Source organism: Mesoplodon mirus, assembly GCF_964341445.2.
Source record: "Mesoplodon mirus genome assembly, chromosome: 1".
In the NCBI taxonomy this organism is placed as follows: Eukaryota; Metazoa; Chordata; class Mammalia; order Artiodactyla; family Ziphiidae; genus Mesoplodon; species Mesoplodon mirus.
This window is the reverse complement of record NC_138976.1, coordinates 151751168-151778171: the sequence shown is the minus strand read 5'-3', so window position 1 is coordinate 151778171 and position 27004 is coordinate 151751168.

Below are 27004 nucleotides of genomic sequence, written 5' to 3'. Positions count from 1 at the left end.
TGTTCTCTGCTCTAACATTGTCCTGACTCTTTCTGTATATTCTTTACTTATGTTTTTGTTTTCCTTAATCAAAGTGTGTCTTTTAAATCTTTTCAAAGAAGATTCTTTGGACTTTCTAAATCACCTGAATTTTATACGTTTTCTGTTGTATTAAATTCTGCTCATATCTTTATTTAACTTTTTTCTATGTTCTCAGGGTTTATTGTTTTCATCTTCTGATATCAATTAAAACACTTGGTTATTCATTTTAATAAATCTTTTTACTTATAAAGATTTGAACTTTTGGAGATTCCAGCTTACTTGTACGTTTCTAAGGGTCAGGTCCTCTCCATTGTTGCCGGCCTAAGGCTTAGTTCACCATATAGCAATGTATATATTGACCTATTTTCCCCTAGACTTTCTGTGATCCCCTACATCTCACCTTTCTTTGAAGACAAGCCATTTGAAATACCCTTAACTTATTTCACAGCCAAAAAGTCTTTGAAATAATGTGTATTCTTTAGAGAAATCTTCTTATATAATTAGGCAGAAAATCTGACCTGCCATAGTTTTCAAAACAGCATAATTTCACTCTTCTCAATGATTAATCTGTTGTGTTACACAACCTTTGTGTATTTAGCTTTATCAATGACATGTCCTTTAAAATTGTTTTAGAGATCCTACCAGTCTTTGAAAACAACCTTGTGCCTTGTTTCAGTTCCAGTTTTATGTATATTTTCTGCCTTGCACCCGATTATTCCTACATCTGATGGATGGCCTTGGGAATCTAATTCTGGTATTGATTGTTTTGGCTGATTGTCTCCCCTTGTAGCTGCTTTCTTCATTATTGTGTAAAGTTAGATCATGAGCTCATGTTTAGCTAAACAGCTGACCTTGTAAGAGGCTTAGGTGTGAACGCTCGTAAGTTTCAGCAGAAAGTCGGCCAAGATTTATATGTGTCCCTCCAATGAGTGGCCCGCAAGGACCCCGTTTTCTACAAGTGTTGGTCCAATACTCCCTCTAGAGGCAGGGGACTCAGACAGGGCTGCTTTGCGGCACCCGATCTGGGGCAGGGACAGTGGGCGGCCTGTGGCCCGGGCAGGAGCCTCTCTGCGTGTGTCCCAGGGACCCATCTGCCTGCGAGCCTCGGTCTCCTGGCAGGAAGCTACGATGCCCAGACTTATGCTTAGCTGTGCAGCGAGGTGTACTGCGCGGACAGGTTCCACACACACTTCAAGTAAGAGGGCGGCCTGAGTGGAAAGGTGAGAGTTTGGGCAGCTGTGCAGACAAATAAAGCGCCCTTTGGCCTGGGCCTAAATGCTTGTGACACTCCACTGGGCTTGCCGGGCTCTGAGGGCCCTGCCCTGGGCCCCCTGCTCCCCTGCCCTTTGTTCAGTCACAGCAGAGATGGCCACACCCACTCCCTCAATGAGGGCAGTGTCCCAACCTCAATCAGTCCCGCCCCCTCTCCGCAGGTTACCATGGACTACAGAGGCTGCATTCTGAGGCCAGGGCGTTCCGAGAATGCCAAGGGCAGACATGATGACCTTAAATGATTTCCTCTTGTGTCAGTTTTGGTAAACTTTAGGAGCTAGGAAATGGTCCACTTGACAGAAATGTTCAAATTTACTGGCATTTCATATATTCTCTGCTCTAACATTGTCCTGACACTTTCTGTATATTCTTTACTTATGTTTTTGTTTTCCTTAATCAAAGTGTGTCTTTTAAATCTTTTCAAAGAAGATTCTTTGGACTTACTAAATCACCTGAATTTTATACGTTTTCTTTTGTATTAAGTTCTGCTCATATCTTTATTTATCTTTTTTCTATGTTCTCAGGTTTTATTCTTTTCATTTTCTCATGTCAATTAAAACACTTGGTTATTCATTTTAATAAATATTTTTACTTATAAAGATTTGAACTTTTGAAGATTCCAGCTTAGTTGTACGTTTCTAACGGTCAGGTCCTCTCCATTGTTGCTGGCCTAAGGCTTAGTTCACCATATAGCAATGTATATTTTGCCCTATTTTCCCCTCGACTTTCTGTGATCCCCTACATCTCACCTTTCTTTGAAGACAAGCCATTTGAAATACCCTTAACTTATTTCACAGCCAATAAGTCTTTGAAATAATGGGTATTCTTTAGAGAAATCTTCTTATATAATTAGGCAGAAAATCTGACCTGCCATAGTTTTCAAAACAGCATAATTTCACTCTTCTCAATGATTAATCTGTTGTATTACACAACCTTTGTGTATTTAGCTTTATCAATCACATGTCCTTTAAAAATGTTTTAGAGATCCTACCAGTCTTTGAAAACATCCTTGTGCCTTGTATCAGTTCCAGTTTTATGTATATTTTCTGCCTTGCACCCGATTATTCCTACATCTGATGGATGGCCTTGGGAATCTAATACTGGTATTGATTGTTTTGGCTGATTGTCTCCCCTTGTAGCTGCTTTCTCATTCTTGTGTAAATATAGATCATGAGCTCATGTTTAGCTAAACAGCTGACCTTGTAAGAGGCTTAGGTGTGAACGCTCGTAAGTTTCAGCAGAAAGTCGGCAAAGATTTTTTTGTGTCCCTCCAATGAGTGGCCCGCAAGGACCCCGTTTTCTACAAGTGTTGGTCCAATACTCCCTCTAGAGGCAGGGGACTCAGACAGGGCTGCTTTGCGGGCCCCGATCTGGGGCAGGGGCAGTGGGCGGCCTGTGGCCCGGGCAGGAGCCTCTCCGCGTGTGTCCCAGGGACCCATCTGCCTGCGAGCCTCGGTCACCTGGCAGGAAGCTACGATGCCCAGACCTATGGTTAGCTGTGCAGCGAGGTGTACTGCGCGGACAGGTTCCACACACACTTCAAGTAAGAGGGCGGCCTGAATGGAAAGGTGAGAGTTTGGGCACCTGTGCAGACAAAGAAAGCGCCCTCTGGCCTGGGCCTAAATGCTTGTGACACTCCACTGGGCCTGCCGGGCTCTGAGGGCCCTGCCCTGGGCCCGCTGCTCCCCTGCTCTTTGTTCAGTCACAGCAGAGATGGCCACACCCACTCCCTCAGTGAGGGCAGTGTTCCAACCTCCCTCAGCCCCGCCCCCTTTCCGCAGGTTACCATGGACTACAGAGGCTGCATTCTGAGGCAAGTGCGTTCCGAGAATGCCAAGGGCAGACATGATGACCTTAAATGATTTCCTCTTGTGTCAGTTTTGGTAAACTTTAGGAGCTAGGAAATGGTCCACTTGACAGAAATGTTCAAATTTAGTGGCATTTCATATATTCTCTGCTCTAACATTGTCCTGACTCTTTCTGTATATTCTTTACTTATGTTTTTGTTTTCCTTAATCAAAGTGTGTCTTTTAAATCTTTTCAAAGAAGATTCCTTGGACTTACTAAATCACCTGAATTTTATACGTTTTCTGTTGTATAAAGTTCTGCTCATATCTTTATTTAACTTTTTCTATGTTCTCAGGGTTTATTGTTTTCATCTTCTGATGTCAATTAAAACACTTGGTTATTCATTTTAATAAATCTTTTTACTTATAAAGATTTGAACTTTTGAAGATTCCAGCTTACTTGTACGTTTCTAAGGGTCAGGTCCTCTCCATTGTTGCTGGCCTAAGGCTTAGTTCACCATATAGCAATGTATATATTGACCTATTTTCCCCTCCACTTTCTGTGATCCCCTACATCTCACCTTTCTTTGAAGACAAGCCATTTGAAATACCCTTAACTTATTTCACAGCCAATAAGTCTTTGAAATAATGGGTATTTTTTACAGAAATCTTCTTATATAATTAGGCAGAAAATCTGACCTGCCATAGTTTTCAAAACAGCATAATTTCACTCTTCTCAATGATTAATCTGTTGTATTACACAACCTTTGTGTATTTAGCTTTATCAATGACATGTCCTTTAAAAATGTTTTAGAGATCCTACCAGTCTTTGAAAACATCCTTGTGCCTTGTTTCAGTTCCAGTTTTATGTATATTTTCTGCCTTGCACCCGATCATTCCTACATCTGATGGATGGCCTTGGTAATCTTATTCTGGTATTGATTGTTTTGGCTGAGTGTCTCCCCTTGTATCTGCTTTCTTCATTATTGTGTAAAGTTAGATCATGAGCTCATGTTTAGCTAAACAGCTGACCTTGTAAGAGGCTTAGGTGTGAACGCTCGTAAGTTTCAGCAGAAAGTCGGCCAAGATTTATTTGTGTCCCTCCAATGAGTGGCCCACAAGGACCCCGTTTTCTACAAGTGTTGGTCCAATACTCCCTCTAGAGGCAGGGGACTCAGACAGGGCTGCTTTGCGGGCCCCGATCTGGGGCAGGGGCAGTGGGCGGCCTGTGGCCCGGGCAGGAGCCTCTCCGCGAGTGTCCCAGGTACCCATCTGCCTGCGAGCCTCGGTCACCTGGCAGGAAGCTACGATGCCCAGACCTATGCTTAGCTGTGCAGCGAGGTGTACTGCGCGGACAGGTTCCACACACACTTCAAGTAAGAGGGCGGCCTGAGTGGAAAGGTGAGAGTTTGGGCAGCTGTGCAGACAAAGAAAGCGCCCTTTGGCCTGGGCCTAAATGCTTGTGACACTCCACTGGGCCTGCCGGGCTCTGAGGGCCCTGCCCTGGGCCCCCTGCTCCCCTGCCCTTTGTTCAGTCACAGCAGAGATGGCCACACCCACTCCCTCAGTGAGGGCAGTGTCCCAACCTCCCTCAGCCCCGCCCCCTCTCCGCAGGTTACCATGGACTACAGAGGCTGCATTCTGAGGCCAGGGCGTTCCGAGAATGCCAAGTGCAGACATGATGACCTTAAATGATTTCCTCTTGTGTCAGTTTTGGTAAACTTTAGGAGCTAGGAAATGGTCCACTTTACAGAAATGTTCAAATTTACTGGCATTTCATATATTCTCTGCTCTAACATTGTCCTGACTCATTCTGTATATTCTTTACTTATGTTTTTGTTTTCCTTAATCAAAGTGTGTCTTTTAAATCTTTTCAAAGAAGATTCTTTGGACTTACTAAATCACCTGAATTTTATACGTTTTCTGTTGTATTAAGTTCTGCTCATATCTTTATTTATCTTTTTTCTATGTTCTCAGGTTTTATTCTTTTCATCTTCTCATGTCAATTAAAACACTTGGTTATTCATTTTAATAAATATTTTTACTTATAAAGATTTGAACTTTTGAAGATTCCAGCTTAGTTGTACGTTTCTAAGGGTCAGGTCCTCTCCATTGTTGCTGGCCTAAGGCTTAGTTCACCATATAGCAATGTATATTTTGAGCTATTTTCCCCTCGACTTTCTGTGATCCCCTACATCTCACCTTTCTTTGCAGACAAGCCATTTGAAATACCCTTAACTTATTTCACAGCCAATAAGTCTTTGAAATAATGGGTATTCTTTAGAGAAATCTTCTTATATAATTAGGCAGAAAATCTGACCTGCCATAGTTTTCAAAACAGCATAATTTCACTCTTCTCAATGATTAATCTGTTGTATTACACAACCTTTGTGTATTTAGCTTTATCAATCACATGTCCTTTAAAAATGTTTTAGAGATCCTACCAGTCTTTGAAAACATCCTTGTGCCTTATATCAGTTCCAGTTTTATGTATATTTTTTGCCTTGCACCCGATTATTCCTACATCTGATGGATGGCCTTGGGAATCTAATACTGGTATTGATTGTTTTGGCTGATTGTCTCCCCTTGTAGCTGCTTTCTCATTATTGTGTAAATTTAGATCATGAGCTCATGTTTAGCTAAACAGCTGACCTTGTAAGAGGCTTAGGTGTGAACGGTCGTAAGTTTCAGCAGAAAGTCGGCCAAGATTTATTTGTGTCCCTCCAATGAGTGGCCCGCAAGGACCCCGTTTTCTACAAGTGTTGGTCCAATACTCCCTCTAGAGGCAGGGGACTCAGACAGGGCTGCTTTGCGGCCCCCGATCTGGGGCAGGGGCAGTGGGCGGCCTGTGGCCCGGGCTGGAGCATCTCCGCGTGTGTCCCAGGGACCCATCTGCCTGCGAGCCTCGGTCACCTGGCAGGAAGCTACGATGCCCAGACCTATGGTTAGCTGTGCAGCGAGGTGTACTGCGCGGACAGGTTCCACACACACTTCAAGTAAGAGGGCGGCCTGAGTGGAAAGTTGAGAGTTTGGGCAGCTGTGCAGACAAAGAAAGCGCCCTTTGGCCTGGGCCTAAATGCTTGTGACACTCCACTGGGCCTGCCGGGCTCTGAGGGCCCTGCCCTGGGCACGCTGCTCCCCTGCTCTTTGTTCAGTCACAGCAGAGATGGCCACACCCACTCCCTCAGTGAGGGCAGTGTTCCAACCTCCCTCAGCCCTGCCCCCTTTCCGCAGGTTACCATGGACTACAGAGGCTGCATCCTGAGGCAAGGGCGTTCCGAGAATGCCAAGGGCAGACATGATGACCTTAAATGATTTCCTCTTGTGTCAGTTTTGGTAAACTTTAGGAGCTAGGAAATGGTCCACTTGACAGAAATGTTCAAATTTACTGGCATTTCATATATTCTCTGCTCTAACATTGTCCTGACTCTTTCTGTATATTTTTACTTATGTTTTTGTTTTCCTTAATCAAAGTGTGTCTTTTAAATCTTTTCAAAGAAGATTCTTTGGACTTAATAAATCACCTGAATTTTATACGTTTTCTGTTGTATTAAATTCTGCTGATATATTTATATAACTGTTTTCTATGTTCTCAGGGTTTATTGTTTTCATCTTCTGATGTCAATTAAAACACTTGGTTATTCATTTTAATAAATCTTTTTACTTATAAAGATTTGAACTTTTGAAGATTCCAGCTTACTTGTACGTTTCTAAGGGTCAGGTCCTCTCCATTGTTGCTGGCCTGAGGCTTAGTTCACCATATAGCAATGTATATATTGACCTATTTTCCCCTAGACTTTCTGTGATCCCCTACATCTCACCTTTCTTTGCAGACAAGCCATTTGAAATACCCTTAACTTATTTCACAGCCAAAAAGTCTTTGAAATAATGTGTATTCTTTAGAGAAATCTTCTTATATAATTAGGCAGAAAATCTGACCTGCCATAGTTTTCAAAACAGCATAATTTCACTCTTCTCAATGATTAATCTGTTGTATTACACAACCTTTGTGTATTTAGCTTTATCAATGACATGTCCTTTAAAAATGTTTTAGAGATCCTACCAGTCTTTGAAAACATCCTTGTGCCTTGTTTCAGTTCCAGTTTTATGTATATTTTCTGCCTTGCACCCGATTATTCCTACATCTGCTGGATGGCCGTGGGAATCTAATTCTGGTATTGATTGTTTTGGCTGATTGTCTCCCCTTGTAGCTGCTTTCTTCATTATTGTGTAAAGTTAGATCATGAGCTCATGTTTAGCTAAACAGCTGACCTTGTAAGAGGCTTAGGTGTGAACGCTCGTAAGTTTCAGCAGAAAGTCGGCCAAGATTTATTTGTGTCCCTCCAATGAGTGGCCCGCAAGGACCCCATTTTCTACAAGTGTTGGTACAATACTCCCTCTAGAGGCAGGGGATTCAGACAGGGCTGCTTTGCGGCCCCCGATCTGGGGCAGGGGCTGTGGGCGCCCTGTGGCCCGGGCAGGAGCCTCTCCGCGTGTGTCCCAGGGACCCATCTGCCTGCGAGCCTCGGTCACCTGGCAGGAAGCTACGATGCCCAGACCTATGGTTAGCTGTGCAGCGAGGTGTACTGCGCGGACAGGTTCCACACACACTTCAAGTAAGAGGGCGGCCTGAGTGGAAAGGTGAGAGATTGGGCAGCTGTGCAGACAAAGAAAGCGCCCTTTGGCCTGGGCCTAAATGCTTGTGACACTCCACTGGGCCTGCCGGGCTCTGAGGGCCCTGCCCTGGGCCCCCTGCTCCCCTGCCCTTTGTTCAGTCACAGCAGAGATGGCCACACCCACTCCCTCAGTGAGGGCAGTGTCCCAACCTCCCTCAGCCCCGCCCCCTCTCCGCAGGTTACCATGGACTACAGAGGCTGCATTCTGAGGCCAGGGCGTTCCGAGAATGCCAAGGGCAGACATGATGACCTTAAATGATTTCCTCTTGTGTCAGTTTTGGTAAACTTTAGGAGCTAGGAAATGGTCCACTTGACAGAAATGTTCAAATTTACTGGCATTTCATATATTCTCTGCTCTAACATTGTCCTGACTCATTCTGTATATTCTTTACTTATGTTTTTGTTTTCCTTAATCAAAGTGTGTCTTTTAAATCTTTTCAAAGAAGATTCTTTGGACTTACTAAATCACCTGAATTTTATACGTTTTCTGTTGTATTAAGTTCTGCTCATATCTTTATTTAACTTTTTTCTATGTTCTCAGGGTTTATTCTTTTCATCTTCTGATGTCAATTAAAACACTTGGTTATTCATTTTAATAAATCTTTTTACTTATAAAGATTTGAACTTTTGAAGATTCCAGCTTACTTGTACGTTTCTAAGGGTCAGGTCCTCTCCATTGTTGCTGGCCTAAGGCTTAGTTCACCATATAGCAATGTATATATTGACCTATTTTCCCCTCGACTTTCTGTGATACCCTACATCTCACCTTTCTTTGAAGACAAGCCATTTGAAATACCCTTAACTTATTTCACAGCCAATAAGTCTTTGAAATAATGGGTATTTTTTAGAGAAATCTTCTTATATCATTAGGCAGAAAATCTGACCTGCCATAGTTTTCAAAACAGCATAATTTCACTCTTCTCAATGATTAATCTGTTGTATTACACAACCTTTGTGTATTTAGCTTTATCAATGACATGTCCTTTAAAAATGTTTTAGAGATCGTACCAGTCTTTGAAGTCATCCTTGTGCCTTGTTTCAGTTCCAGTTTTATGTATATTTTCTGCCTTTCACCCGATTATTCCTACATCTGATGGATGGCCTTGGGAATCTAATTCTGGTATTGATTGTTTTGGCTGATTGTCTCCCCTTGTAGCTGCTTTCTTCATTATTGTGTAAAGTTAGATCATGAGCTCATGTTTAGCTAAACAGCTGACCTTGTAAGAGGCTTAGGTGTGAACGCTCGTAAGTTTCAGCAGAAAGTCGGCCAAGATTTATTTGTGTCCCTCCAATGAGTGGCCCGCAAGGACCCCGTTTTCTACAAGTGTTGGTCCAATACTCCCTCTAGAGGCAGGGGACTCAGACAGGGCTGCTTTGCGGCCCCCGATCTGGGGCAGGGGCAGTGGGCGGCCTGTGGCCTGGGCAGGAGCCTCTCCGCGTGTGTCCCAGGGACCCATCTGCCTGCGAGCCTCGGTCACCTGGCAGGAAGCTACGATGCCCAGACCTATGGTTAGCTGTGCAGCGAGGTGTACTGCGCGGACAGGTTCCACACACACTTCAAGTAAGAGGGCGGCCTGAGTGGAAAGGTGAGAGTTTGGGCAGCTGTGCAGACAAAGAAAGCGCCCTTTGGCCTGGGCCTAAATGCTTGTGACACTCCACTGGGCCTGCCGGGCTCTGAGGGCCCTGCCCTGGGCCCCCTGCTCCCCTGCCCTTTGTTCAGTCACAGCAGAGATGGCCACACCCACTCCCTCAGTGAGGGCAGTGTCCCAACCTCCCTCAGCCCCGCCCCCTCTCCGCAGGTTACCATGGACTACAGAGGCTGCATTCTGAGGCCAGGGCGTTCCGAGAATGCCAAGGGCAGACATGATGACCTTAAATGATTTCCTCTTGTGTCAGTTTTGGTAAACTTTAGGAGCTAGGAAATGGTCCACTTTACAGAAATGTTCAAATTTACTGGCATTTCATATATTCTCTGCTCTAACATTGTCCTGACTCATTCTGTATATTCTTTACTTATGTTTTTGTTTTCCTTAATCAAAGTGTGTCTTTTAAATCTTTTCAAAGAAGATTCTTTGGACTTACTAAATCACCTGAATTTTATACGTTTTCTGTTGTATTAAGTTCTGCTCATATCTTTATTTATCTTTTTTCTATGTTCTCAGGTTTTATTCTTTTCATCTTCTCATGTCAATTAAAACACTTGGTTATTCATTTTAATAAATATTTTTACTTATAAAGATTTGAACTTTTGAAGATTCCAGCTTAGTTGTACGTTTCTAAGGGTCAGGTCCTCTCCATTGTTGCTGGCCTAAGGCTTAGTTCACCATATAGCAATGTATATTTTGAGCTATTTTCCCCTCGACTTTCTGTGATCCCCTACATCTCACCTTTCTTTGCAGACAAGCCATTTGAAATACCCTTAACTTATTTCACAGCCAATAAGTCTTTGAAATAATGGGTATTCTTTAGAGAAATCTTCTTATATAATTAGGCAGAAAATCTGACCTGCCATAGTTTTCAAAACAGCATAATTTCACTCTTCTCAATGATTAATCTGTTGTATTACACAACCTTTGTGTATTTAGCTTTATCAATCACATGTCCTTTAAAAATGTTTTAGAGATCCTACCAGTCTTTGAAAACATCCTTGTGCCTTATATCAGTTCCAGTTTTATGTATATTTTTTGCCTTGCACCCGATTATTCCTACATCTGATGGATGGCCTTGGGAATCTAATACTGGTATTGATTGTTTTGGCTGATTGTCTCCCCTTGTAGCTGCTTTCTCATTATTGTGTAAATTTAGATCATGAGCTCATGTTTAGCTAAACAGCTGACCTTGTAAGAGGCTTAGGTGTGAACGGTCGTAAGTTTCAGCAGAAAGTCGGCCAAGATTTATTTGTGTCCCTCCAATGAGTGGCCCGCAAGGACCCCGTTTTCTACAAGTGTTGGTCCAATACTCCCTCTAGAGGCAGGGGACTCAGACAGGGCTGCTTTGCGGCCCCCGATCTGGGGCAGGGGCAGTGGGCGGCCTGTGGCCCGGGCTGGAGCATCTCCGCGTGTGTCCCAGGGACCCATCTGCCTGCGAGCCTCGGTCACCTGGCAGGAAGCTACGATGCCCAGACCTATGGTTAGCTGTGCAGCGAGGTGTACTGCGCGGACAGGTTCCACACACACTTCAAGTAAGAGGGCGGCCTGAGTGGAAAGTTGAGAGTTTGGGCAGCTGTGCAGACAAAGAAAGCGCCCTTTGGCCTGGGCCTAAATGCTTGTGACACTCCACTGGGCCTGCCGGGCTCTGAGGGCCCTGCCCTGGGCACGCTGCTCCCCTGCTCTTTGTTCAGTCACAGCAGAGATGGCCACACCCACTCCCTCAGTGAGGGCAGTGTTCCAACCTCCCTCAGCCCTGCCCCCTTTCCGCAGGTTACCATGGACTACAGAGGCTGCATCCTGAGGCAAGGGCGTTCCGAGAATGCCAAGGGCAGACATGATGACCTTAAATGATTTCCTCTTGTGTCAGTTTTGGTAAACTTTAGGAGCTAGGAAATGGTCCACTTGACAGAAATGTTCAAATTTACTGGCATTTCATATATTCTCTGCTCTAACATTGTCCTGACTCTTTCTGTATATTCTTTACTTATGTTTTTGTTTTCCTTAATCAAAGTGTGTCTTTTAAATCTTTTCAAAGAAGATTCTTTGGACTTAATAAATCACCTGAATTTTATACGTTTTCTGTTGTATTAAATTCTGCTGATATATTTATATAACTGTTTTCTATGTTCTCAGGGTTTATTGTTTTCATCTTCTGATGTCAATTAAAACACTTGGTTATTCATTTTAATAAATCTTTTTACTTATAAAGATTTGAACTTTTGAAGATTCCAGCTTACTTGTACGTTTCTAAGGGTCAGGTCCTCTCCATTGTTGCTGGCCTGAGGCTTAGTTCACCATATAGCAATGTATATATTGACCTATTTTCCCCTAGACTTTCTGTGATCCCCTACATCTCACCTTTCTTTGCAGACAAGCCATTTGAAATACCCTTAACTTATTTCACAGCCAAAAAGTCTTTGAAATAATGTGTATTCTTTAGAGAAATCTTCTTATATAATTAGGCAGAAAATCTGACCTGCCATAGTTTTCAAAACAGCATAATTTCACTCTTCTCAATGATTAATCTGTTGTATTACACAACCTTTGTGTATTTAGCTTTATCAATGACATGTCCTTTAAAAATGTTTTAGAGATCCTACCAGTCTTTGAAAACATCCTTGTGCCTTGTTTCAGTTCCAGTTTTATGTATATTTTCTGCCTTGCACCCGATTATTCCTACATCTGATGGATGGCCGTGGGAATCTAATTCTGGTATTGATTGTTTTGGCTGATTGTCTCCCCTTGTAGCTGCTTTCTTCATTATTGTGTAAAGTTAGATCATGAGCTCATGTTTAGCTAAACAGCTGACCTTGTAAGAGGCTTAGGTGTGAACGCTCGTAAGTTTCAGCAGAAAGTCGGCCAAGATTTATTTGTGTCCCTCCAATGAGTGGCCCGCAAGGACCCCATTTTCTACAAGTGTTGGTACAATACTCCCTCTAGAGGCAGGGGATTCAGACAGGGCTGCTTTGCGGCCCCCGATCTGGGGCAGGGGCTGTGGGCGCCCTGTGGCCCGGGCAGGAGCCTCTCCGCGTGTGTCCCAGGGACCCATCTGCCTGCGAGCCTCGGTCACCTGGCAGGAAGCTACGATGCCCAGACCTATGGTTAGCTGTGCAGCGAGGTGTACTGCGCGGACAGGTTCCACACACACTTCAAGTAAGAGGGCGGCCTGAGTGGAAAGGTGAGAGATTGGGCAGCTGTGCAGACAAAGAAAGCGCCCTTTGGCCTGGGCCTAAATGCTTGTGACACTCCACTGGGCCTGCCGGGCTCTGAGGGCCCTGCCCTGGGCCCCCTGCTCCCCTGCCCTTTGTTCAGTCACAGCAGAGATGGCCACACCCACTCCCTCAGTGAGGGCAGTGTCCCAACCTCCCTCAGCCCCGCCCCCTCTCCGCAGGTTACCATGGACTACAGAGGCTGCATTCTGAGGCCAGGGCGTTCCGAGAATGCCAAGGGCAGACATGATGACCTTAAATGATTTCCTCTTGTGTCAGTTTTGGTAAACTTTAGGAGCTAGGAAATGGTCCACTTGACAGAAATGTTCAAATTTACTGGCATTTCATATATTCTCTGCTCTAACATTGTCCTGACTCATTCTGTATATTCTTTACTTATGTTTTTGTTTTCCTTAATCAAAGTGTGTCTTTTAAATCTTTTCAAAGAAGATTCTTTGGACTTACTAAATCACCTGAATTTTATACGTTTTCTGTTGTATTAAGTTCTGCTCATATCTTTATTTAACTTTTTTCTATGTTCTCAGGGTTTATTCTTTTCATCTTCTGATGTCAATTAAAACACTTGGTTATTCATTTTAATAAATCTTTTTACTTATAAAGATTTGAACTTTTGAAGATTCCAGCTTACTTGTACGTTTCTAAGGGTCAGGTCCTCTCCATTGTTGCTGGCCTAAGGCTTAGTTCACCATATAGCAATGTATATATTGACCTATTTTCCCCTCGACTTTCTGTGATACCCTACATCTCACCTTTCTTTGAAGACAAGCCATTTGAAATACCCTTAACTTATTTCACAGCCAATAAGTCTTTGAAATAATGGGTATTTTTTAGAGAAATCTTCTTATATCATTAGGCAGAAAATCTGACCTGCCATAGTTTTCAAAACAGCATAATTTCACTCTTCTCAATGATTAATCTGTTGTATTACACAACCTTTGTGTATTTAGCTTTATCAATGACATGTCCTTTAAAAATGTTTTAGAGATCGTACCAGTCTTTGAAGACATCCTTGTGCCTTGTTTCAGTTCCAGTTTTATGTATATTTTCTGCCTTTCACCCGATTATTCCTACATCTGATGGATGGCCTTGGGAATCTAATACTGGTATTGATTGTTTTGGCTGATTGTCTCCCCTTGTAGCTGTTTTCTCATTATTGTGTAAATTTAGATCATGAGCTCATGTTTAGCTAAACAGCTGACCTTGTAAGAGGCTTAGGTGTGAACGCTCGTAAGTTTCAGCAGAAAGTCGGCAAAGATTTATTTGTGTCCCTCCAATGAGTGGCCCGCAAGGACCCCGTTTTCTACAAGTGTTGGTCCAATACTCCCTCTAGAGGCAGGAGACTCAGACAGGGCTGCTTTGTGGCCCCCGATCTGGGGCAGGGGCAGTGGGCGGCCTGTGGCCCTGGCAGGAGCCTCTCCGTGTGTGTCCCAGGGACCCATCTGCCTGCGAGCCTCGGTCACCTGGCTGGAAGCTACGATGCCCAGACCTATGGTTAGCTGTGCAGCGAGGTGTACAGCACGGACAGGTTCCACACACACTTCAAGTAAGAGGGCGGCCTGAGTGGAAAAGTGAGAGTTTGAGCAGCTGTGCAGACAAAGAAAGCGCCCTTTGGCCTGGGCCTAAATGCTTGTGACACTCCACTGGGCCTGCCGGGCTCTGAGGGCCCTGCCCTGGGCCCGCTGCTCCCCTGCTCTTTGTTCAGTCACAGCAGAGATGGCCACACCCACTCCCTCAGTGAGGGCAGTGTTCCAACCTCCCTCAGCCCCGCCCACTCTCCGCAGGTTACCATGGACTACAGAGGCTGCATTCTGAGGCAAGGGCGTTCCGAGAATGCCAAGGGCAGACATGATGACCTTAAATGATTTCCTCTTGTGTCAGTTTTGGTAAACTTTAGGAGCTAGGAAATGGTCCACTTGACAGAAATGTTCAAATTTACTGGCATTTCATATATTCTCTGCTCTAACATTGTCCTGACTCTTTCTGTATATTCTTTACTTATGTTTTTGTTTTCCTTAATCAAAGTGTGTCTTTTAAATCTTTTCAAAGAAGATTCTTTGGACTTTCTAAATCACCTGAATTTTATACGTTTTCTGTTGTATTAAATTCTGCTCATATCTTTATTTAACTTTTTTCTATGTTCTCAGGGTTTATTGTTTTCATCTTCTGATGTCAATTAAAACACTTGGTTATTCATTTTAATAAATCTTTTTACTTACAAAGATTTGAACTTTTGAAGATTACAGCTTACTTGTACGTTTCTAAGGGTCAGGTCCTCTCCATTGTTGCCGGCCTAAGGCTTAGTTCACCATATAGCAATGTATATATTGACCTATTTTCCCCTAGACTTTCTGTGCTCCCCTACATCTCACCTTTCTTTGAAGACAAGCCATTTGAAATACCCTTAACTTATTTCACAGCCAAAAAGTCTTTGAAATAATGTGTATTCTTTAGAGAAATCTTCTTATATAATTAGGCAGAAAATCTGACCTGCCATAGTTTTCAAAACAGCATAATTTCACTCTTCTCAATGATTAATCTGTTGTATTACACAACCTTTGTGTATTTAGCTTTATCAATGACATGTCCTTTAAAAATGTTTTAGAGATCCTACCAGTCTTTGAAAACATCCTTGTGCCTTGTTTCAGTTCCAGTTTTATGTATATTTTCTGCCTTGCACCCGATTATTCCTACATCTGATGGATGGCCTTGGGAATCTTATTCTGGTATTGATTGTTTTGGCTGATTGTCTCCCCTTGTAGCTGCTTTCTTCATTATTGTATAAAGTTAGATCATGAGCTCATGTTTAGCTAAACAGCTGACCTTGTAAGAGGCTTAGGTGTGAACGCTCGTAAGTTTCAGCAGAAAGTCGGCCAAGATTTATTTGTGTCCCTCCAATGAGTGGCCCGCAAGGACCCCGTTTTCTACAAGTGTTGGTCCAATACTCCCTCTAGAGGCAGGGGACTCAGACAGGGCTGCTTTGCGGCCCCCGATCTGGGGCAGGGTCAGTGGGCGGCCTGTGGCCCGGGCAGGAGCCTCTCTGCGTGTGTCCCAGGGACCCATCTGCCTGCGAGCCTCTGTCTCCTGGCAGGAAGCTACGATGCCCAGACCTATGCTTAGCTGTGCAGCGAGGTGTACTGCGCGGACAGGTTCCACACACACTTCAAGTAAGAGGGCGGCCTGAGTGGAAAGGTGAGAGTTTGGGCAGCTTTGCAGACAAATAAAGCGCACTTTGTCCTGGGCCTAAATGCTTGTGACACTCCACTGGGCTTGCCGGGCTCTGAGGGCCCTGCCCTGGGCCCCCTGCTCCCCTGCCCTTTGTTCAGTCACAGCAGAGATGGCCACACCCACTCCCTCAATGAGGGCAGTGTCCCAACCTCAATCAGTCCCGCCCCCTCTCCGCAGGTTACCATGGACTACAGAGGCTGCATTGTGAGGCCAGGGCGTTCCGAGAATGCCAAGGGCAGACATGATGACCTTAAATGATTTCCGCTTGTGTCAGTTTTGGTAAACTTTAGGAGCTAGGAAATGGTCCACTTGACAGAAATATTCAAATTTACTGGCATTTCATATATTCTCTGCTCTAACATTGTCCTGACTCTTTCTGTATATTCTTTACTTATGTTTTTGTTTTCCTTAATCAAAGTGTGTCTTTTAAATCTTTTCAAAGAAGATTCTTTGGACTTACTAAATCACCTGAATTTTATACGTTTTCTGTTGTATTAAGTTCTGCTCATATCTTTATTTATCTTTTTTCTATGTTCTCAGGTTTTATTCTTTTCATGTTCTCATGTCAATTAAAACACTTGGTTATTCATTTTAATAAATATTTTTACTTATAAAGATTTGAACTTTTGAAGATTCCAGCTTAGTTGTACGTTTCCAAGGGTCAGGTCCTCTCCATTGTTGCTGGCCTAAGGCTTAGTTCACCATATAGCAATGTATATATTGACCTATTTTCCCCTAGACTTTCTGTGATCCCCTACATCTCACCTTTCTTTGAAGACAAGCCATTTGAAATACCCTTAACTTATTTCACAGCCAATAAGTCTTTGAAATAATGGGTATTCTTTAGAGAAATCTTCTTATATAATTAGGCAGAAAATCTGACCTGCCATAGTTTTCAAAACAGCATAATTTCACTCTTCTCAATGATTAATCTGTTGTATTACACAACCTTTGTGTATTTAGCTTTATCAATCACATGTCCTTTAAAAATGTTTTAGAGATCCTACCAGTCTTTGAAAACATCGTTGTGCCTTGTTTCAGTTCCTGTTTTATGTATATTTTCTGCCTTGCACCCGATTACTCCTACATCTGATGGATGGCCTTGGGAATCTAATTCTGGTATTGATTGTTTTGGCTGATTGTCTCCCCTTGTAGCTGCTTTCTTCATTATTGTGTAAAGTTAGATCATGAGCTCATGTTTAGCTAAACAGCTGACCTTGTAAGAGGCTTAGGTGTGAACGCTCGTAAGTTTCAGCAGAAAGTCGGCAAAGATTTATTTGTGTCCCTCCAATGAGTGGCCCGCAAGGACCCCGTTTTCTACAAGTATTGGTCCAATACTCCCTCTAGAGGCAGGGGACTCAGACAGGGCTGCTTTGCGGCCCCCGATCTGGGACAGGGGCAGTGGGCGGCCTGTGGCCCGGGCAGGAGCCTCTCCGCGTGTGTCCCAGGGACCCATCTGCCTGCGAGCCTCGGTCACCTGGCAGGAAGCTACGATGCCCAGACCTATGGTTAGCTGTGCAGCGAGGTGTACTGCGCTGACAGGTTCCACACACACTACAAGTAAGAGGGCGGCCTGAGTGGAAAGGTGAGAGTTTGGGCAGCTGTGCAGACAAAGAAAGCGCCCTTTGGCCTGGGCCTAAATGCTTGTGACACTCCACTGGGCCTGCCGTGCTCTGAGGGCCCTGCCCTGGGCCCCCTGCTCCCCTGCCCTTTGTTCAGTCACAGCAGAGATGGCCACACACACTCCCTCAGTGAGGGCAGTGTCCCAACCTCCCTCAGCCCCGCCCCCTCTCCGCAGGTTACCATGGACTACAGAGGCTGCATTCTGAGGCCAGGGCGTTCCGAGAATGCCAAGGGCAGACATGATGACCTTAAATGATTTCCTCTTGTGTCAGTTTTGGTAAACTTTAGGAGCTAGGAAATGGTCCACTTGACAGAAATGTTCAAATTTACTGGCATTTCATATATTCTCTGCTCTAACATTGTCCTGACACTTTCTGTATATTCTTTACTTATGTTTTTGTTTTCCTTAATCAAAGTGTGTCTTTTAAATCTTTTCAAAGAAGATTCTTTGGACTTAATAAATCACCTGAATATTATACGTTTTCTGTAGTATTAAATTCTGCTCATATATTTATTTAACTTTTTTCTATGTTCTCCGGGTTTATTGTTTTCATCTTCTGATGTTAATTAAAACACTTGGTTATTCATTTTAATAAATCTTTTTACTTATAAAGATTTGAACTTTTGAAGATTCCAGCTTACTTGTACGTTTCTAAGGGTCAGGTCCTCTCCATTGTTGCTGGCCTAAGGCTTAGTTCACCATATAGCAATGTATATATTGACCTATTTTCCCCTCGACTTTCTGTGATCCCCTACATCTCACCTTTCTTTGCAGACAAGCCATTTGAAATACCCTTAACTTATTTCACAGCCAATAAGTCTTTGAAATAATGGGTATTTTTTAGAGAAATCTTCTTATATCATTAGGCAGAAAATCTGACCTGCCATAGTTTTCAAAACAGCATAATTTCACTCTTCTCAATGATTAATCTGTTGTATTACACAACCTTTGTGTATTTAGCTTTATCAATGACATGTCCTTTAAAAATGTTTTAGAGATCCTACCAGTCTTTGAAAACATCCTTGTGCCTTGTTTCAGTTCCAGTTTTATGTATATTTTCTGCCTTGCACCCGATTATTCCTACATCTGATGGATGGCCTTGGGAATCTAATTCTGGTATTGATTGTTTTGGCTGATTGTCTCCCCTTGTAGCTGCTTTCTTCATTATTGTGTAAAGTTAGATCATGAGCTCATGTTTAGCTAAACAGCTGACCTTGTAAGAGGCTTAGGTATGAACGCTCGTAAGTTTCAGCAGAAAGTCGGCCAAGATTTATTTGTGTCCCTCCAATGAGTGGCCCGCAAGGACCCCGTTTTCTACAAGTGTTGGTCCAATAATCCCTCTAGAGGCAGGAGATTCAGACAGGGCTGCCTTGTGTCCCGCGACCTGGGGCAGGGGCAGTGGGAAGCCAGTGGCCCGGGCAGGAGCCTCTCCGCGTGTGTCCCAGGGACCCATCTGCCTGTGAGCCTCGGTCACCTGGCAGGAAGCTACGATGCCCAGACCTATGGTTAGCTGTGCAGCGAGGTGTACTGCACGGACAGGTTCCACACACACTTCAAGTAAGAGCGCGGCCTGAGTGGAAAAGTGAGAGTTTGGTCAGCTGTGCAGACAAAGAAAGCGCCCTTTGGCCTGGGCCTAAATGCTTGTGACACTCCACTGGGCCTGCCGGGCTCTGAGGGCCCTGCCCTGGGCCCCCTGCTCCCCTGCTCTTTGTTCAGTCACAGCAGAGATGGCCACACCCACTCCCTCAGTGAGGGCAGTGTTCCAACCTCCCTCATCCCCGCCCCCACTCCGCAGGTTACCATGGACTACAGAGGCTGCATTCTGAGGCAAGGGCGTTCCGAGAATGCCAAGGGCAGACATGATGACCTTAAATGATTTCCTCTTGTGTCAGTTTTGGTAAACTTTAGGAGCTAGGAAATGGTCCACTTGACAGAAATGTTCAAATTTACTGGCATTTCATATATTCTCTGCTCTAACATTGTCCTGACTCTTTCTGTATATTCTTTACTTATGTTTTTGTTTTCCTTAATCAAAGTGTGTCTTTTAAATATTTTCAAAGAAGATTCTTTGGACTTAATAAATCACCTGAATATTATACGTTTTCTGTAGTATTAAATTCTGCTCATATATTTATTTAACTTTTTTCTATGTTCTCAGGGTTTATTGTTTTCATCTTCTGATGTCAATTAAAACACTTGGTTATTCATTTTAATAAATCTTTTTACTTATAAAGATTGGAACTTTTGAAGATTCCAGCTTACTTGTACGTTTCTAAGGGTCAGGTCCTCTCCATTGTTGCTGGCCTGAGGCTTAGTTCACCATATAGCAATGTATATATTGACCTATTTTCCCCTCGACTTTCTGTGATCCCCTACATCTCACCTTTCTTTGCAGACAAGCCATTTGAAATACCCTTAACTTATTTCACAGCCAATAAGTCTTTGAAATAATGGGTATTTTTTAGAGAAATCTTCTTATATCATTAGGCAGAAAATCTGACCTGCCATAGTTTTCAAAACAGCATAATTTCACTCTTCTCAATGATTAATCTGTTGTATTACACAACCTTTGTGTATTTAGCTTTATCAATGACATGTCCTTTAAAAATGTTTTAGAGATCCTACCAGTCTTTGAAAACATCCTTGTGCCTTGTTTCAGTTCCAGTTTTATGTATATTTTCTGCCTTGCACCCGATTATTCCTACATCTGATGGATGGCCTTGGGAATCTAATTCTGGTATTGATTGTTTTGGCTGATTGTCTCCCCTTGTAGCTGCTTTCTTCATTATTGTGTAAAGTTAGATCATGAGCTCATGTTTAGCTAAACAGCTGACCTTGTAAGAGGCTTAGGTATGAACGCTCGTAAGTTTCAGCAGAAAGTCGGCCAAGATTTATTTGTGTCCCTCCAATGAGTGGCCCGCAAGGACCCCGTTTTCTACAAGTGTTGGTCCAATAATCCCTCTAGAGGCAGGAGATTCAGACAGGGCTGCCTTGTGTCCCGCGACCTGGGGCAGGGGCAGTGGGAAGCCAGTGGCCCGGGCAGGAGCCTCTCCGCGTGTGTCCCAGGGACCCATCTGCCTGTGAGCCTCGGTCACCTGGCAGGAAGCTACGATGCCCAGACCTATGGTTAGCTGTGCAGCGAGGTGTACTGCACGGACAGGTTCCACACACACTTCAAGTAAGAGCGCGGCCTGAGTGGAAAAGTGAGAGTTTGGTCAGCTGTGCAGACAAAGAAAGCGCCCTTTGGCCTGGGCCTAAATGCTTGTGACACTCCACTGGGCCTGCCGGGCTCTGAGGGCCCTGCCCTGGGCCCCCTGCTCCCCTGCTCTTTGTTCAGTCACAGCAGAGATGGCCACACCCACTCCCTCAGTGAGGGCAGTGTTCCAACCTCCCTCATCCCCGCCCCCACTCCGCAGGTTACCATGGACTACAGAGGCTGCATTCTGAGGCAAGGGCGTTCCGAGAATGCCAAGGGCAGACATGATGACCTTAAATGATTTCCTCTTGTGTCAGTTTTGGTAAACTTTAGGAGCTAGGAAATGGTCCACTTGACAGAAATGTTCAAATTTACTGGCATTTCATATATTCTCTGCTCTAACATTGTCCTGACTCTTTCTGTATATTCTTTACTTATGTTTTTGTTTTCCTTAATCAAAGTGTGTCTTTTAAATATTTTCAAAGAAGATTCTTTGGACTTAATAAATCACCTGAATATTATACGTTTTCTGTAGTATTAAATTCTGCTCATATATTTATTTAACTTTTTTCTATGTTCTCAGGGTTTATTGTTTTCATCTTCTGATGTCAATTAAAACACTTGGTTATTCATTTTAATAAATCTTTTTACTTATAAAGATTGGAACTTTTGAAGATTCCAGCTTACTTGTACGTTTCTAAGGGTCAGGTCCTCTCCATTGTTGCTGGCCTGAGGCTTAGTTCACCATATAGCAATGTATATATTGACCTATTTTCCCCTAGACTTTCTGTGATCCCCTACATCTCACCTTTCTTTGCAGACAAGCCATTTGAAATACACTTAACTTATTTCACAGCCAAAAAGTCTTTGAAATAATGTGTATTCTTTAGAGAAATCTTCTTATATAATTAGGCAGAAAATCTAACCTGCCATAGTTTTCAAAACAGCATAATTTCACTCTTCTCAATGATTAATCTGTTGTATTACACAACCTTTGTGTATTTAGCTTTATCAATCACATGTCCTTTAAAAATGTTTTAGAGATCCTACCAGTCTTTGAAAACATCCTTGTGCCTTGTTTCAGTTCCAGTTTTATGTATATTTTCTGCCTTGCACCCGATTATTCCTACATCTGATGGATGGCCTTGGGAATCTAATTCTGGTATTGATTGTTTTGGCTGATTGTCTCCACTTGTAGCTGCTTTCTTCATTATTGTGTAAAGTTAGATCATGAGCTCATGTTTAGCTAAACAGCTGACCTTGTAAGAGGTTTAGGTGTGAACGCTCGTAAGTTTCAGCAGAAAGTCGGCCAAGATTTATTTGTGTCCCTCCAATGAGTGGCCCGCAAGGACCCCGTTTTCTACAAGTGTTGGTCCAATACTCCCTCTAGAGGCAGGGGACTCAGACAGGGCTGCTTTGCGGCCCCCGATCTGGGGCAGGGGCAGTGGGCGGCCTGTGGCCCGGGCAGGAGCCTCTCTGCGTGTGTCCCAGGGACCCATCTGCCTGCGAGTCTCGGTCAACTGGCAGGAAGCTACGATGCACAGACCTATGCTTAGCTGTGCAGCGAGGTGTATTGCGCGGACAGGTTCCACACACACTTCAAGTAACAGGGCGGCCTGAGTGGAAAGTTGAGAGTTTGGGCAGCTGTGCAGACAAATAAAGCGCCCTTTGGCCTGGGCCTAAATGCTTGTGACACTCCACTGGGCCTGCCGGGCTCTGAGGGCCGTGCCCTGGGCCTCCTGCTCCCCTGCCCTTTGTTCTGTCACAGCAGAGATGGCCACACCCACTCCCTCAGTGAGGGCAGTGTCCCAACCTCCCTCAGCCCCGCCCCCTCTCCGCAGGTTACCATGGACTACAGAGGCTGCATTCTGAGGCCAGGGCGTTCCGAGAATGCCAAGGGCAGACATGATGACCTTAAATGATTTCCTCTTGTGTCAGTTTTGGTAAACTTTAGGAGCTAGGAAATGGTCCACTTGACAGAAATGTTCAAATTTACTGGCATTTCATATATTCTCTGCTCTAACATTGTCCTGACTCTTTCTGTATATTCTTTACTTATGTTTTTGTTTTCCTTAATCAAAGTGTGTCTTTTAAATATTTTCAAAGAAGATTCTTTGGACTTATTAAATCACCTGAATTTTATACGTTTTCTGTTGTATTAACTTCTGCTCATATCTTTATTTAACTTTTTTCTATGTTCTCAGGGTTTATTGTTTTCATCTTCTGATGTCAATTAAAACACTTGGTTATTCATTTTAATAAATCTTTTTACTTATAAAGATTTGAACTTTAGAAGATTCCAGCTTACTTGTACGTTTCTAAGGGTCAGGTCCTCTCCATTGTTGCTGGCCTAAGACTTAGTTCACCATATACCAATATATATATTGACCTATTTTCCACTCGACTTTCTGTGATCCCCTACATCTCACCTTTCTTTGCAGACAAGCCATTTGAAATACCCTTAACTTATTTCACAGCCAATAAGTCTTTGAAATAATGTGTATTCTTTAGAGAAATCTTCTTATATAATTAGGCAGAAAATCTGACCTGCCATAGTTTTCAAAACAGCATAATTTCACTCTTCTCAATGATTAATCTGTTGTATTACACAACCTTTGTGTATTTAGCTTTATCAATGACATGTCCTTTAAAAATGTTTTAGAGATCCTACCAGTCTTTGAAAACATCCTTGTGCCTTGTATCAGTTCCAGTTTTATGTATATTTTCTGCCTTGCACCCGATTATTCCTACATCTGATGGATGGCCTTGGGAATCTAATACTGGTATTGATTGTTTTGGCTGATTGTCTCCCCCTGTAGCTGTTTTCTCATTATTGTGTAAATTTAGATCATGAGCTCATGTTTAGCTAAACAGCTGACCTTGTAAGAGGCTTAGGTGTGAACGCTCGTAAGTTTCAGCAGAAAGTCGGCAAAGATTTTTTTGTGTCCCTCCAATGAGTGGCCCGCAAGGACCCCGTTTTCTACAAGTGTTGGTCCAATACTCCCTCTAGAGGCAGGAGACTCAGACAGGGCTGCTTTGTGGCCCCCGATCTGGGGCAGGGGCAGTGGGCGGCCTGTGGCCCGGGCAGGAGCCTCTCCGTGTGTGTCCCAGGGACCCATCTGCCTGCGAGCCTCGGTCACCTGGCTGGAAGCTACGATGCCCAGACCTATGGTTAGCTGTGCAGCGAGGTGTACAGCACGGACAGGTTCCACACACACTTCAAGTATGAGGGCGGCCTGAGTGGAAAAGTGAGAGTTTGGGCAGCTGTGCAGACAAAGAAAGCGCCCTTTGGCCTTGGCCTAAATGCTTGTGACACTCCACTTGGCCTGCCGGGCTCTGAGGGCCCTGCCCTGGGCCCGCTGCTCCCCTGCTTTTTGTTCAGTCACAGCAGAGATGGCCACACCCACTCCCTCAGTGAGGGCAGTGTTCCAACCTCCCTCAGCCCCGCCCGCTCTCCGCAGTTTACCATGGACTACAGAGGCTGCATTCTGAGGCAAGGGCGTTCCGAGAATGCCAAGGGCAGACATGATGACCTTAAATGATTTCCTCTTGTGTCAGTTTTGGTAAACTTTAGGAGCTAGGAAATGGTCCACTTGACAGAAATGTTCAAATTTACTGGCATTTCATATGTTCTCTGCTCTAACATTGTCCTGACTCTTTCTGTATATTCTTTACTTATGTTTTTGTTTTCCTTAATCAAAGTGTGTCTTTTAAATCTTTTCAAAGAAGATTCTTTGGACTTTCTAAATCACCTGAATTTTATACGTTTTCTGTTGTATTAAATTCTGCTCATATCTTTATTTAACTTTTTTCTATGTTCTCAGGGTTTATTGTTTTCATCTTCTGATATCAATTAAAACACTTGGTTATTCATTTTAATAAATCTTTTTACTTATAAAGATTTGAACTTTTGGAGATTCCAGCTTACTTGTACGTTTCTAAGGGTCAGGTCCTCTCCATTGTTGCCGGCCTAAGGCTTAGTTCACCATATAGCAATGTATATATTGACCTATTTTCCCCTAGACTTTCTGTGATCCCCTACATCTCACCTTTCTTTGAAGACAAGCCATTTGAAATACCCTTAACTTATTTCACAGCCAAAAAGTCTTTGAAATAATGTGTATTCTTTAGAGAAATCTTCTTATATAATTAGGCAGAAAATCTGACCTGCCATAGTTTTCAAAACAGCATAATTTCACTCTTCTCAGTGATTAATCTGTTGTGTTACACAACCTTTGTGTATTTAGCTTTATCAATGACATGTCCTTTAAAATTGTTTTAGAGATCCTACCAGTCTTTGAAAACAACCTTGTGCCTTGTTTCAGTTCCAGTTTTATGTATATTTTCTGCCTTGCACCCGATTATTCCTACATCTGATGGATGGCCTTGGGAATCTAATTCTGGTATTGATTGTTTTGGCTGATTGTCTCCCCTTGTAGCTGCTTTCTTCATTATTGTGTAAAGTTAGATCATGAGCTCATGTTTAGCTAAACAGCTGACCTTGTAAGAGGCTTAGGTGTGAACGCTCGTAAGTTTCAGCAGAAAGTCGGCCAAGATTTATATGTGTCCCTCCAATGAGTGGCCCGCAAGGACCCCGTTTTCTACAAGTGTTGGTCCAATACTCCCTCTAGAGGCAGGGGACTCAGACAGGGCTGCTTTGCGGCACCCGATCTGGGGCAGGGACAGTGGGCGGCCTGTGGCCCGGGCAGGAGCCTCTCTGCGTGTGTCCCAGGGACCCATCTGCCTGCGAGCCTCGGTCTCCTGGCAGGAAGCTACGATGCCCAGACTTATGCTTAGCTGTGCAGCGAGGTGTACTGCGCGGACAGGTTCCACACACACTTCAAGTAAGAGGGCGGCCTGAGTGGAAAGGTGAGAGTTTGGGCAGCTGTGCAGACAAATAAAGCGCCCTTTGGCCTGGGCCTAAATGCTTGTGACACTCCACTGGGCTTGCCGGGCTCTGAGGGCCCTGCCCTGGGCCCCCTGCTCCCCTGCCCTTTGTTCAGTCACAGCAGAGATGGCCACACCCACTCCCTCAATGAGGGCAGTGTCCCAACCTCAATCAGTCCCGCCCCCTCTCCGCAGGTTACCATGGACTACAGAGGCTGCATTCTGAGGCCAGGGCGTTCCGAGAATGCCAAGGGCAGACATGATGACCTTAAATGATTTCCTCTTGTGTCAGTTTTGGTAAACTTTAGGAGCTAGGAAATGGTCCACTTGACAGAAATGTTCAAATTTACTGGCATTTCATATATTCTCTGCTCTAACATTGTCCTGACACTTTCTGTATATTCTTTACTTATGTTTTTGTTTTCCTTAATCAAAGTGTGTCTTTTAAATCTTTTCAAAGAAGATTCTTTGGACTTACTAAATCACCTGAATTTTATACGTTTTCTTTTGTATTAAGTTCTGCTCATATCTTTATTTATCTTTTTTCTATGTTCTCAGGTTTTATTCTTTTCATTTTCTCATGTCAATTAAAACACTTGGTTATTCATTTTAATAAATATTTTTACTTATAAAGATTTGAACTTTTGAAGATTCCAGCTTAGTTGTACGTTTCTAACGGTCAGGTCCTCTCCATTGTTGCTGGCCTAAGGCTTAGTTCACCATATAGCAATGTATATTTTTCCCTATTTTCCCCTCGACTTTCTGTGATCCCCTACATCTCACCTTTCTTTGAAGACAAGCCATTTGAAATACCCTTAACTTATTTCACAGCCAATAAGTCTTTGAAATAATGGGTATTCTTTAGAGAAATCTTCTTATATAATTAGGCAGAAAATCTGACCTGCCATAGTTTTCAAAACAGCATAATTTCACTCTTCTCAATGATTAATCTGTTGTATTACACAACCTTTGTGTATTTAGCTTTATCAATCACATGTCCTTTAAAAATGTTTTAGAGATCCTACCAGTCTTTGAAAACATCCTTGTGCCTTGTATCAGTTCCAGTTTTATGTATATTTTCTGCCTTGCACACGATTATTCCTACATCTGATGGATGGCCTTGGGAATCTAATACTGGTATTGATTGTTTTGGCTGATTGTCTCCCCTTGTAGCTGCTTTCTCATTCTTGTGTAAATATAGATCATGAGCTCATGTTTAGCTAAACAGCTGACCTTGTAAGAGGCTTAGGTGTGAACGCTCGTAAGTTTCAGCAGAAAGTTGGCAAAGATTTTTTTGTGTCCCTCCAATGAGTGGCCCGCAAGGACCCCGTTTTCTACAAGTGTTGGTCCAATACTCCCTCTAGAGGCAGGGGACTCAGACAGGGCTGCTTTGCGGGCCCCGATCTGGGGCAGGGGCAGTGGGCGGCCTGTGGCCCG